Source organism: Ictidomys tridecemlineatus, chromosome 3 (genome assembly GCF_052094955.1).
Source record: "Ictidomys tridecemlineatus isolate mIctTri1 chromosome 3, mIctTri1.hap1, whole genome shotgun sequence".
In the NCBI taxonomy this organism is placed as follows: domain Eukaryota; kingdom Metazoa; phylum Chordata; class Mammalia; order Rodentia; family Sciuridae; genus Ictidomys; species Ictidomys tridecemlineatus.
Window position 1 is genome coordinate 145,238,912 of NC_135479.1, and position 10,775 is coordinate 145,249,686.

Genomic DNA, 10,775 nt, shown 5'->3' on the forward strand with positions numbered 1-10,775 from the left:
AGCAGTATCAAGAGAAAGCTAGGCCAGGTAAGCCATCGCACATGCCTTTAATCCTAGTCACTGGGAGGCAGAGGCAAGAGAATGGAAAGTTTGAGGCTAGCCTCAGAAACTTAGAGAGGCCATAAGCAATTTAATAAGACCATGTACCCTTTATCAAAATAAAAAAAATAAAAAGAACTGAGAATGTAACCCAGAGAGAGAGAGAGACAAGAGAGATGCGATCCCTGAAGATTTGAATGATCTATATAATAAATGCAGCTTTTAAAGCATTATTTATTAAGCCACAATTGTAACCTGTAGTCTAAGTGTAAGGAAGAAGGAAAAATAACTTTTCTTTTATACCTGACCTTTCTAGAGCCTTAACAGAAGTATTAGGAGATTAATACATTACCAACTTTCATATAGTCTTCAAAGTTACTTTTTTTTTTCTTAATGACTTGGAAGACAGAAAGATATGATTCATTCCTAAAACATATACTGAGAAAACTTGTTCTTAGAGTATCTACTGTATGCTAAGGATTATGCCATACATTTGGAATACATCATCCCTACCATCAAGAAACATCCTCCAAATAGAGAAATTCAGATAAAAAGAACAATTACAACACAGGCTTTACTGACCACCAGTTTATTAAATGGAAATTTTTAGTTAAACTTGCATTTCAGATATTTCTAATACACATTGTGGGTTGGTAACTTAAAACAGTACATAGTAGTTATATTCCCGCCAAAATCCTTAAAAGGTTGTTAGAGGACCATTTTCATTTATCAGTAAAATGAGATTATTCCTAAGGAAAAACCAAATAAATCTTTTTCCCAGAGTAATGTGATCTAGAATCCAGAACAGCTGAATTTAAGGAAACTGAGATGATGCTCGGAACAATGGCTCATGCCTGTGATCCCAGCAAATAGGGAGGCTGAGGCAGGAGGATCATAAGATGAAGGCCACCTCAGAAACTTAGTGAGTCCCTCTCTGAAAATAAAAAATAAAAGAGGCTGGGCTTACAGCTCAGTGGTAAAGTGCTCCTGGGTTCCATTCACAGTAGAAAAAAGACAGAGAAAGAGAAAGAGAAAAAGAAAAAGAAAAGAAGAAACTGAGCTGTCCAATGAACAATGCCAGGCTTAACTAATTTGTACAGACTCCAATTACCTTAGGATAAGCGGCAGTGTCTCCTCTATTAACTCAACAAACATAACCCCCTTTTTCCCCTTTGCATTCTTACTGTAGTTTATTTTAAAACAAACAAAACCAAAACTCCAATGTTATTTGAACTATGCTAGTAGTAAAAGGAGTCTGTTTATATCAAGGTCAAGGTAGGATTAGAGTCCGGGGAGGGTCATGGTTGATAAAACCAATGAAGAACCAATGGAACTAAGAAAAGCAAAAGGTTACAATAGGGCTGAGGTTGTAGCTCAGTGGTAGAGCGCTCGCCTAGTACGTGGAAGGCACTGGGTTCAATCCTCAGCACCACATAAAAATAAAAATAAAGGTATTGTGTGCATCTAAAACAAAAAAAAATTTTTTAAACAATAAAACCAGTGATGTTTAAAAAAAAGGTTATAACAATTGCATGGGAAGCTTTGAGAGAAGTTTTTATATTTTAGCAAGGCCACAAATAAATTGTTAAGCCGCTGGTCCATTTTTCCTCACACTTAACAAAGAAAAATATTACATCTGCCTATAGATCCAAAAAAATCCATATACTATCCGAGTACTCAACCATATTTCCTTTTCTTTCCCCAACAGCAACTACTGGAAGGAAAAGTCCAAATTAGACTCTATGTAGATGTGTAAAGGCTGGGAAAAATAAACTCCCACAATGCCAAATGACTAAATGGTTTGCAACCATCCCAAGAAAACAAGATGCTGACTCCTCTCCTTCAGCTTATGAGGTAATGATTATAAGTTCAAGGTATCAGGAAGGCATTGCTCAAAAAGCATCAAACATGAGTAGTTTGGGGTTTTGGTTTTTTGTTTTCTAGTACTAAGGCTCAAATCCAGGGATACCACTGAGTTACACCCTAAACCCTCACTGCCTCTTTAAAGATAAAAAACATTTTATACAAAAGTCATTCATACTTTTTGTTCATCATTTACCAAACTTTCATCACCTAAGCACCACTTTCAGGATATTTACCTTATCTGTATCCCACCTGTACTAATACTATATTTACTAAATATTAGTCTTTCACCTGACTTTTGTCCCATATTTTTAAACAATAACATCTGTGAAATCAGTTTTGAGTCATCAGGTTTTTCTCCCTATTTTAATTAAGAAGAAATGTTTTTGTTTCATTTAAATATGGGTGTATGAAAACTTTGGAAGAATTATTTTTTGAATAACCATCTGCTTATCCAATTATCTTATGTATGTGATAGTACCAAAGTTTGAGAAACACTAACATGGTAGACATTAATTTATTAAAAGTACTAGCTGAGTCAAGCATGGTGGCACACACCTATTATTCCAACAGCTCAGAAGGCTGGGGTGGGAGACTGCAGGTTTGAAGCCAGCCTTAGCAACTTAGACTGTAAGCAACCTAGTGAGACCCGATCTCAAAACTAAAAAAAAATAAAAAGAACTGGGCATGTGCTCTGTGGTTAAGGGCCCTTGAGTTCAATCCCTGGTAACAAAAATAGTACTACCTGAGGTCTGTGTACTTAAGGAGTTTAATGTGGGGATTGGCTACGTAACTGTGAGGCACAGATGGGCAGAATGATTTAACCTAATTGGCTATATTAACTGTGATACACAGGGTGGGAGCAGAATAAAAAGAGGGTAAGCGGGGAAAGTACCAAGGTATCAGAATTTATTCTGCTGCTTTGCCTGTGCCCCTACCTCATGAACAGTCTCAGATACTAATTACAAGTGCTTACACTGCATAATGTGTATAAGACCTCAGGCTCAAAAGATTATACCCATATCTGGTAATAGAGGACCCAACATACGAGCAAATGTGTCCATGCCCAACATTTGTACAGCTCCACATAGTTCACATATTCACAGGCATAACTTTCAATTTATAGATGACAAAACTGCACCTCACTTTTTTAAATTTTTTTTTTAGTTGTCAATGGACTTTTATTTTATTTCTTTATATGCGGTGCTGAGAATCAAACCCAGTGCCTCACACATGCTAGGCAAGCACTCTACCACTAAGCCATAACCCCAGGCCACTGCAGCTCACTTTATCAAGTGCTAGTTATAGCAGAAATAATATTTAAACCTAAGTTTCTAACATCTATACATTATTGTTCTATATCAATCTCCCCAAACCAACAAGGGATAAAAGAGAGAGAAAAGAACCTATCTAGCTGCTCATTTTGTAATATTAATAATAAAATAACAATCTATGCTTTCTTCAAAAGGCAGTACAACACAGTACTTAAAAGATCAGGCTCTGGTTCAAATCCAGGCTCTATCACATTCTAGCCATGTAACCTTGGGCAAACTTTGTCTTTCTAAATCTAAATTTCCTCACCTGTAAACTGATAGTCTATCTCTAACAACATCTACCTCACAGAATCACGTAAAGCACCTGATATTGTCTTGTAAAATACTAAAAGTACTACATTATGTATTTGCTACTCTTACTATTTACTGATTACCCTCTATGACTAGGCACTTTCTATATGTTACCTCATTTAGGCCTTCCAAAAACTATGAGGTGGGTATTATTAGTTCCATTTTACCTTTGAGGAAACTCAACCCAGAAAGTTTAAGCATTTTTTGTTAATACCTACACTAGTAAGTAGGGGTTTAAGTGTGAAAAATTCTCACAACTCTGAGACATTGCTCCTAAATATATTGAAACTTCTTACATGTAGAAAACGGTCACAGGCACTTCTAGATTTCTTTCATACATCAACATAAACTACTCAAGTTTTAATCAGTTACACATCAAAAACAAAACAACAATCAAACACACACACACAAAAAAAAAAAAAAAACTGATGTGATCATTCTCAGCTCAGCAAACGCCCAGATGTCCCATCAACTTAGGGCACGGTCACAGGTGGCAGATTCAAATTCTAAACAATGTACGAGAAAGTGTAGATACAGTGTAGGTACTGTTCAGGTACTGCCTATTCCTTACAATCTTGGCATATGAGCAAATATCAGAAACATGGAATGTGATTCAGAGTTATAAGAAGCAGTTATTCCACCTATCAGTACCCTGTCACGTCCAGTGTAGTAGCTGAGGACTTGGCTCTGGGCTGGGTTTTAGCTTATCTGAATAGCCTTAAGAGAGGGTGGTTCAGAAGCTCTCCACCTGCCCAGGTGGATGTTCCGATCCAGGAGACTAGGCAGCAGAAGAAAGGTGTAAAGCTGTTTTCACGGGCAGAGAGATTCAAACCAGCTCCGACTCGGCCTTCTATTTCCAATACCTCCACTTTTGAACCAATTGCTAAGGTCTGCCACCTCGTTCCCAAAGTGCCATTAACAAGGCCTCAATGGGTTTCTGGGAGCCAACATGGGCAGCCTTTAGCCTTTAGGTTCAAAACTCATTCAATCCCCACAAAACGCAAAGTAAGCCACCGGTTCAAGTCTTATCCTGCCTAAAAGAAAGAGGAAATGCCACCTCAAGCCGTCTATCTAACAGCCTAGATGTGCTAGACATCTGGGGCTAGAGAGTCCCTACCACCACCTGCTGACAGCCCAAGGCGACCGTCTTTCCCCTGGAGAAGCCACTATCCGGACTGCCCAGGGCAGGCCTGACAGGGAGAAACCGCCGCCCGCGCGGCCCACAGACCCAAGGTGCAGTGAGGACCAGGACCCTGCATCCCCGCCCCTCCAGAGACATTCCGGATTCCACCCGTGGCACGGCTTCGGTTCCTGCTGGGGGCAGACCGTGGTGGAAAGAGAGAACAAAGGAAGCCGCCAGGGGTCCTAGCTACTCTGAGCAGCTAGCGAAGAGGACTGGCAGGAGCCGGGCCGTACCTGTCCAGCCGGGACCAGCAGCTCCGAGTGACGCGCCACGCAGTGCATTGTGGGACCGGGAGTGGCCTCTCGTCAGGGCAATCCCGAGTCCAACGTGGCTGGCGCCAGCGGAGTTAAGCCCCACCCCCGCACCCGGCTCGCCCAGGCCAATCAGGTTCCGTGGGAAGCATTTGCCAACCCGCCCACTTCCGGGACCTGCCTTAGTCCCGCCCGCTCCAGGAGACATCCCCAGCCTCTTGGACACCTGCGCCGGCAGATTACCTAATCCTCTGAGAGAGGAACTATGCAGTCCCTCTGAAATAAAGCTAATATTCCCTCCCTGCCGTTCTATATCTAGAGGTGGTTTGTTTCTGACACGCAAACCTAAAGCAAGAGCTTATTCGAGGGACAGGGAGAAAAGCACTCTCTGGATGAGCAAAGAAAGGACCTGCTCCAGTCTACCATCCCACACTGGAAAGAATCTAACCATGGCAGAGAAGTGCCAATTGCTGGCCCTATACCCTCTTCCAGACTTCACGTGATCATGCATTATTAAACAAGCATTCACTGAGTGTCTTGCAAGCAACAAACACCGTGTTCGACTTCGGTTACAGGAGTGAACATAATATTCAAAGGAATTTAAGATGTCATGGGAACAAGAGACATTAAAACAGAAATTGTTACCCACTTCAATCTAATGTATGAAATATGATATGTCAAGAGCTTTGTAATGTTGTGAACAACCAATAAAAAAAATAAAATTAAAAAAAACAGAAATTGTTACAGCAATATAAATGGGGATCAGTATTATGAAGAAATTTTTTACTTGTTCTTTTAAAGATATATGACATTAGAGTGTATTTTGATATATTACATACATGGAGTGTAACTTCCCATTTTCGTGGTTGTATTTGATGTGGAGTTTCACTGGTCATGCATTCATGTGTGTGTGTGTGTGTGTGTGTGTGTGTGTATCTCATTCTGTCTTTCCTATTCCCATCCTGCTTCCTTCCCTTCATTCCCCTTTAATCCAATGAACTTTTTTTAAAAAAAAAAAAAGTGTTTCTAGTTGTAGATAGACATGATACCTTTATTTATTTTTATGTGGTACTGAGGATGAAACCCAGTGCCTCACACTCGGGGCAAGTGCTCCACCACTGAGCCGCAACCTCAGCCCATCCAATGAACTTCTATTCTTTCCTCCTCTACCCTTTATTATATTAGCATCCACATATCCGAGAAAACATTTGACCTTTGGTTTTGGGCATTGGCTTATTTCACTTAGCATGATAGTCTCCAGTTCCATCCATTTACCAACAAAAGCCATAATTTCATTCATGAAGAAAAATTAAAGGGTGTAATGATAGATTAATTTTGGAATGTCAAAGAAAATCCCGCTGAATTAAGTGCCTTTTAAGCTCTAGAAATATTAAAGAAAAGTACAGTCCAAAGATGTGTGAGTCAGGGCGTGAAAGAATTTGGAATGTTATAGGTATAAAAAGGAAGTTGTGTGAAGGGTGGCAAGAAGTCTGAGCTGAGATGAAGCAAGAGTTAGATCATATTGGCTCTTTTTGGCCACACTATATATTTCAGAGTATAATTTGGAAAGTATCTTCAGGTCAATGGGCAGCTAATAAAGACTATTAAGTATGATCTGATTTACATATTTAAAAGCACACTTGGCTCTGTGAGGGAGATAGATTGAAAGAGGGCAAGAAAGGTGACTGGAAGCCAGTTTGGAGGCAGTTGCATTGGTCAAAGTCACAAATGATGGTGACTTAGAGTATGGTAATGGCAATAGAGACAGAAAAAATGTGGATAATTTCAAGATATCCATAAATTGGATATGGAATCTAAGGGACTTAATGAATTGTTTTGCTGGGAAGGGATAAGAAAAAAAGAGTATTAAGGATATCTCCTTAAGTAATGGATTAAGAAGCCATTTACTGACTCAGAGAACAAAAAGGGAGGAATAAATCATTTTGCATATTTTGAATTTGAGGTACTTTTAAATGCTTGTCAAGCAGTTTTGTATGTCTAGAGTTCAGAAGAAAGATTTGGGTACATTTTTAAAATGTGGTTATTGAAGTGAATTTATATGGCCATTCTACTCCTAGAAATACATTCAACAGAAACATATTCATATGTTCACCAAAAGATATAATTGGGGAGGGGGGGCTAGGGTTGTGGCTCAGCGGTAGACTGCTTGCCTAGCAAGTGTAAGGCCCTCAGTTCTATCCTCAGCACCACATAAAAAAATTAATAAAATAAAGATATTTTTAAAAAGTTATATGTGTGCATGGATTTCATAGGATGAATAAACTTTAGAATATTCACATAGTAGAATATATACAAGAAAAAATAATAAACAATCTACAACTATACACAAAGCATGGATGAATCACAATCATGAATCTCAGTGAAATAGGTCAGACACAAAAAATACATACAACATGATTCTACATAAAATGTTCAAAGCCAAAAATATTATAAATTTATAGAAGTTGGGATATTGGTTACCCTCATGTAGCATTCATAATTGAAAAAAGACACTAAGGGATATGGAATATGCAATGAATGAAAATTCACCAAGCTATAGGCCTATAATTTGTGCAGTTTTTCAATGTGTATTCTGTTATTCTATGGAAAGTTTACATTTTGAAATGTTAAGGGTGATCCAGCCACAATTAAGTACTACCAGGAGACTAAGTCTCTCCCATAAGTAATAGAAAACAAGATTGAGTCTATGGAAGGAAAGCATTGCACAATTCAGGCATAGTAGGATTTTTTTAATTTTATATATATATATATATATATATATATAAATTTTTTTTGGTTGTCAATGAACCTTTATTTCTTTATATGTGGTGCTGAGAATTGAACCCAGTGCCTCACACATGCTAGACAAGCACTGTACCACTAAGCTACAACGCCAGTCCCCACTGGGGGAGATTTTTTAGTTATAGCTTGATTTTGTTATTTATTTTAATTTTAATATTTATTGTTTAGCTTTCGGCGGACACAACATCTTTGTTTGTATGTGGGGCTGAGGGTCGAAACTGGGTGGCACGCATGCCAGGCGCTTGAGCCACATCCCCAGCCCCTGTTTTTATGTGGTGCTGAGGTTCAAATCCAGTGCCTCACAGGTGTGAGGCAAGTGAGCTGCCACTGAGCTACAACCCCAGCCCCAGGCATAGTAAGATTATGATTCTGAACAGAAGGAAAACAAACAAGATGAACCCCAAACTTTCTCCAGATTGCTATCTGTTATTTACCTAAGCAAAACCTCTTCAGCTTTTGTTTGGGCTAATTTAGCCTTATTGTTACAATGTAACCTTTCTAGGATCTCTTTTCTAAATGCCAAGATATTTAATAAGATTTCCCAATTCCAGTTATTCAGAACTTGAATGTTTCCAAATTCTATTCAATTCTAGTAGTTGATCAGTTTAAATTTCCCAGTAGTTTTTATTTACCAGCCAATAGAGTCTATCCTTAAGCCTACAACTGAAAGTCACAGGAAAGGAACAAAAAGTACCAGAAAGGTGAATATGTAAAAATTTATCTAATGTAAATATTTTTCTTTAAAATAATTTAAAGAAAAATAATGACTTGAGGTTTGAAGTTTATATCAAAAAATAAAAATGTTAATCATATCATAAAGGAAGGGGAAAAGGATATACACAGTTGTTCTTTAGCATCCCTGGGGGATTGGTTCCAGAACCCCCAGGGTTTTGATATCTGAAGATTCTCAAGTACTTTATATAAAATGACATTTGTGAGCCAAGAAACTGAATAGACACTTCTCAGAAAAGGATATACAATCAATCAATAAACATGAAAAAATGTTCATCATCGCCAGCAATTAGAGAAATGCAAATCAAAATTTCATCTCACTCCAGTCAGAATGGCAGCTATCAAGAATACAAACAACAAGTGTTGGCGAGGATGTAGGGAAAAAGATACACTCACACATTGCTGCAAATTGGTGCAACCAATATGGAAAGCAGTATGGATATTTCTTGGAAAACCTGGAATGGAACCACCATTTGACCCAGCTATCCCACTCCTCGGCTTACACCCAAAGGACTTAAAAACAGCATACTACAGGGACACAGCCACATCAATGTTTATAGCATCACAATTCACAATAGCTAAATTGTGAAACCAATCCAGATGCCCTTCAGTAGATGAATGGATAGGGAAACTTTGGTATATATACACAATGGAGCTTTACTCATCATTAAAAGAGAATAAAATCATGGCATTTGCAGGTAAATGGATGGAGTTGGAGAATATAATGTTAAGTAAAGTAAGCCAATCCCAAAAAAACAAAGGCCAAATGTTTTCTTTGATATGAGGATGCTGACTCATAATGGCAACGGAGGGGGAGCATGGGAGGAATGGAGGAACTTTAGATAGGGCAAAGGGGAGGGAGAGAAAGGGATGTGGCAAAGGGGTAGGAATGATGGTGGGATGAGATGGACATCATTAACCTAAGTACATGTATGTAGACACAAATAGTGTAAAAATACTTTGGGTACAATCAGTGACTTGAAAAATTGTGCTCCATATGTGTAATATGAAATGAATTGCATTCTACCATCATGTATAACAAATTTGAATAAATAAATAATTTAATTTAAAAAATGGCATTTGCATGTGACCTATGCACATCCTCCTGTATGTTTTAAGTCATCTCTAGATTACATATAATACCTAATACAAGTCCATGCTATGATAATAATTTGGGGGAATAATGAAGAATTAAAAGTCTGTACATGTTCAATACAATGAAAAATTTTTCCCAAAATATTTTAAAACTGCACTTGGTTAAATCCATGGATGTGGAACCCATGGATATGGAGAGCTGACTATACCATTACAAGGTTCTAACATCATATGTGAAGTGATATAATATTATTTGAAGGTAAAATGTGATAGAAAGAATAAAAGAGGTAACTAAAAACTAATAATCCAACTTAAAGATTAAAATAGAGAACTATAAAATAATTAATTCAAGAGAAAAAAGTGGGAAGTGGAATAAATAACAAGGCAAAGAAAAAGCAAATAATATGACAGATTTAAACCTAACCATAGTAACAATTATAATGTCAATGACCTCAACACTGCATTTTAAAACCAAATATTGTCATTTTGGATTTTTTAAAATATATTTTTTAGTTGTGGTAGGTCATAATACCCTTGTTTTATTCATTTATATGTGGTGCTGAGGATTGAACCCAAGCCCCCCCACGTGCCAGGTGAGCGCTCCACCGCTGAGCTACATACAACCCACCCCCTTTTTGGACTTTTTTAAAAAGGCATTACCCAACTATATGCCCTCTACAAGAAGCCCACTTTAATGATAAAGGCATAAATAGGTTAAAAGTAAAAAGATAGAAAAAGTTAAAGCCATTCACTAATTTTAAAAAAGTGGAAGTAGTCAGGTCAGGCCCAGTGGCACATGCCTATAATTCCAGAGGCTTGGGTGGGTTGAAGCAGGGGGATCATGAGTTCAAAGCCAACCTCAGTAACTTGGCGAGGCCCTAAGAAACTCAGTGAGTAAATAAAATAAAATATTTTTTAAAAAGGGTTGGAATGTGGCTCAGTGGTTAAGCACCCCTGGGTTCAATCCCTGGTATCAAAAAAAAAAAATGAAAGAAGCTATATTAATATCAAAGTGAACTTCAGAACAAGGAATCTTATCAAAGTTAAAAAGGGATGTTTTATAATGATAAAGGGTTTTTTCATCAAAAGGATAAAAAGTAGATATGCTTATAACAATAGAATTTCAAATTACATGAGGTAAAAACTGATCAAACTGAAAGGAAAAATAGATAGGTCCAGAATCGT

At 37.8% G+C, this 10,775-nt stretch overlaps 1 protein-coding gene across 5 annotated transcripts in view; it reads right to left on the bottom strand.

Annotated features, from left to right (window-relative positions):
- Positions 1 to 5,063, bottom strand: part of Sec22a (SEC22 homolog A, vesicle trafficking protein) — a 90,921-nt gene extending 85,858 nt beyond the window's left edge. For 4 of the 5 annotated variants that reach the window (XM_078044112.1, XM_021735637.3, XM_013364568.4 and 1 more), the window contains exon 1: positions 4,944 to 5,063. The gene's annotated coding sequence lies outside the window, so the exon portion shown is untranslated. Of the gene's footprint in view, positions 1 to 4,755; positions 4,898 to 4,943 lie in introns of those variants that run through there. The other variant, XM_078044111.1, reaches the window with a different exon arrangement.
- Between the last annotated feature and the right edge of the window lie 5,712 nt (positions 5,064 to 10,775).